Below are 4,163 nucleotides of genomic sequence, written 5' to 3' on the forward strand. Positions count from 1 at the left end.
CGGCGGGCTGCCAGAGAGGGGCTCCAGCCTGGAGCCCAGCAGAGGAGGTTTCATGGGGACACCCGCGAGTCACGACACACAAACAAACCCAGAGGAGCCTCTTTGCAATATAAATTTGTTTTTATTGAAGCAGCAGTCACATGACCTCGCATCTAGCCTTTAGGATAGCGACAGAATGGATTCGGCCAGGTCAGCCAGCCCAAAAAAGGATTTCATTTATTTATTTAATCTTTTTTTTTTTTTCTTTTTTCTTTTGCGCTAATAGACATGTCATGTTTAATACACACATTATCCAGTACCGGAAACCCAACTCAGAGATAGCTACGTGCTGATTTGCTGGAGGAACGGTCCACTGGACGTGGTCTCGACAAACTTTACAGATCACCACCAAATAACATTACTAATGGGATCGAATGTTTAAAAAGAAAACAAAACAAAACAAAAAACCAAAACCAAAAAAAAAAACCAAACCCCAAACCCAAACAAACCACCCCAAAACAAAAACCAGGCAAAAGCCCTTTCTGCTCAGGGCAGTTTGCTGGCACAGGAGCAGCTCGCTGGCACAGGAGCAGCTCGCACCCGCAGGGGGACCCGGGCTCACAAGCCGAGAGCAGAGGTCCCCTCACCAGCCGCCCCACAGAGCCCTTGCACAACCGGCGTTAGTGGTGCAGCGGATTGCCGAAGGGCTGCCCGCTTGGGGAAATACCCCAAATTAGACGAGAAGTCGTTGCGAAGAGCAGTGGGCGCTGGGAGCTCTGAGGTGAGGGTCTGTACAGGTGCCGTCCTAGAGCAGCAGTTGTGCAAGAGCTACTCTGGTTTGTGCCCTTGCTGTGGGGACTCAACATGCAGCTCCCGTGGGGATTACTGACATGAATCTGTAGTGCTTTGAGACTTTTTGGACTGACAGAACTGCATAAGTAATGTCCCCATTTAACTTTTTCTATGATGTGGAAAAGGGATGTGGCTGACAGCATTTCTAGGGGCTTTGCTGTGCATGTGAGCTTTGTTTAAAAAAAAAAAAATCACCATAAAAATGAAAACATTTCTGAATGTTTTTGTCCTCTTGAGGCCCCAAATAAGGACTTGGTTTCTTCTCACCTGTCAAAGAGTCATCCACAGTTTAGTTTTTCTTAGGATGAATCTCTTACAATAGCCTTCTGCTGTCACAAGTTCTCCCCAACCTTGGTCTGTGTATTATCACACTTCTAATGTTACGCATAGAAATAGCCCTCTGACATTGTTTAGATTTTCGTGCTAGTTGTGTCTTACCAAGTTCGGTCTTAATACAGTACCCCTGCACAAATCTGTGTAAGGTAGCGGTAGAACATGCCTGCTGCCTCGTGTCAGTCACCCAGGCATTGAAGGTATAAAGCGAATAGAGCATAGAGACCAGAGAAAGCTGAAGTTTTCTGTATTTTAAAACAATAATTATTAATAACATGTTGAGATAAAACAAATATGTTATTATGTTTATAATACACATTTTTATACCAGTGCATGTCAGCACAGCGTTCATGTGTGTGGTTTGTGTGGCATTCTGCATTTCTTTTACCTTTTGCTCTCACTGGATAATACAAACCCAGTTATTCTTGGGGGCATCAATGCTCATTGTTCCTCTATAAGATTATTTCTTCTACCTTTACAAATTAAATATTCACTTACCTTCATCTTCCACTTCTACTTTGAGGAAAGTCAGACAAAACATTGAGACTGTGGAGCCATTCAGAGGTAATCTGGTGGAAAGCAAGCTTTGTGTTATTTCTAGTTAAGCTAAGCCTCAGTAAGCCAGACAAACAAATGTCCACTATTATTTCAAATTGTCTTTTAACTACACTGAGATTGATTGTGATCGTGTGAGCATACTGCATCGAGACACGGTGGTTTAGCAAGATGCCTTTACGTGAGTCACGGTAACCAGCAATTTTGGTTAGCCTCCTCCAGCTGAGACTCATGCGTGGTGGCCCAAGATAATGTCATTTTAGTATGAAAGAGAGCATAGGCTTGGTGAGCTGCAACAGCTCAGTTGGCAGGTGGTTTAACATATTACTGTGTTAACACACTCATTGCAGCTCCGTGAACACATCTGCAGCGATCTGTAGACTACACTGACTTGCTGTAGCATTATAGGCGTTCTTTATACAAAGTGGATGCTGCTTTCTCATGCACGTAGACCTTCATACAGAAAGAAAATAATGAGTGAAAAGTCAATTTAATTCGGGTTCACCATAAAGGTGGGTAAAGGATTCTAACGGAAATAGTGTTTGAGAGTCAGTAATTTACGTCACGTTCAGTTGCTATCTTATCATCGACCATAAATGTTATTTATAGTAAAAATTTAAAGGAGCCTGTTCAGGGGAAAAAAAAGTCTGATCAGGAAAAAAAGTAAAGCATAGCAATTAAATCCATCTTCCTGACTAAAAGGCTAGTCAAGTGACAGCTATCACTAAAACTGTCCTACGCAGATACTTCCATCTAATGCTGGTTTTCTTAAGACTTTGTCATTTACTAAAAAAATAAATCTACATGTATGGCCCAAAGACTTGGGCATGTCACTTCTCGCACTAATCTGCCATACCTGAGGTTAAGTGCATATGGTAACCTTTGCATCATATGTGTTAATACACAGAAAATATATATTCCAATTAATATTTGGCTTCCGTTGTATCTGTGTACACACTTATAAATTTATTTGTTCAATCTTTTTCTTATATTGAACCAGGGTAACTTTTGGTTGAGTATAAATGAAACAGTAAAGTTGTCTTTGTGTTGGACACTAGCCAGCATAGATTAATTTTATGGCTTAATATCACTGGGTATACCATGTTTATGATATTACAGCTGTTCCTACAACTGCCTCATCTTTTCGTAAATAAGATAATAATTTCCTGAGTTTAAAGTAACAGGTGACAAAGATACCAGAATCTAATTTGGCTAGAAATCAGCTTGCTAAAACAAGTGATATAATGAATGTGCAGTGGACTTTATTCATGTTGGTGCGCATGTGTGTGTTTAATCACCTTAAAAAATATGATTTTTGTGAGTAGAGAATAAAAGCAAAAGTTTTTGGTTAGGCTGCCGTTCTTTAGGCTTGGAAATGAGGTCAAAGAAGGTGTTAGGAAAGAAAAGAAATGAAGCTTCTCTGCCTCTTGAAATGTTCCATTCATCTTTTATTACTTGGTAGTAAGGAGGAATGGAAATCTGGAATTAATTGATTAGAAAGATTTAGATGAAGTATTTTGTCGATATGTAAATATCTTTTGGAGAGGGAGAGATCGTTTCAATTCTCCTTTCAAATGGGAGAATTGAGAGAGGCATTCTGTAAATCTCCAGGTAGTCAACAGCAAGAGAAGCAAACCCACAAATTCAATAATGCTTATCATTCCTCTTTATAAGTATTTTTCAGCTTAAACCTCTATTGGAGTATTTCTGAAGCCCAAATTTTCTTCTATTTGGTCTTACCCTATCTGCTACCATTAAGATCACACAGAAGATCACTCGTACACCAGCAGATCCTCTTCTTTTCATGGTCCCAAGAGGTCTTTCACCTACCTACGTCTGTATGCACAGGTGCTGGTAAATTCCTGCTGTTGTTTGCATGGCCGTTCCCAGAGCAGGACAGCTGCCAGGCAGGCGTTCATCTTCCACCTTTGGAACTGCGATGCATTTACATCGCCTGCACTTGATGTATGCTGCATCCCAAAATGTTCTGCATGGCTAGACCTATTTATAAGGCAGCATTAAACTTTGCAGAGTTATTTTGTCCTTCCAAAGGACGGTTACTGGCTTCAGAACATAGAGACAGAAGGATTCCCTCCCCATTTTCGCTCACGTTTTTACTTTCTGTTCTGATTTACAGTGGATTTTATTCACACTTCATTCATGCCAACACAATTTGTCTGTGTTGTTTAAAGAAGTTGGAGAAATAAAATTAAGAATGCTTTGCTTTAACAAGTATGAAAAAAAATTAAGATAATTTGCAAAGAAAACAGAGAAGATCAAGCAGGGTTTCTTGTAATTTGATCAACTTCAGTGGGAATTGTGAGTATTCAACTCTGGCCAACTTTCAGAAAAGGCAGGAGAAGTGACTCTGCTCACTTAATAAGCTTTGAATTGTGCTGTATGGATTTAACAGCAGTTGATGCATAGCTGCTTTACAGAATAGA

This window comes from Egretta garzetta, unplaced genomic scaffold, assembly GCF_000687185.1.
Source record: "Egretta garzetta isolate BGI_Z169 unplaced genomic scaffold, ASM68718v1 scaffold447, whole genome shotgun sequence".
Classification (NCBI taxonomy): domain Eukaryota; kingdom Metazoa; phylum Chordata; class Aves; order Pelecaniformes; family Ardeidae; genus Egretta; species Egretta garzetta.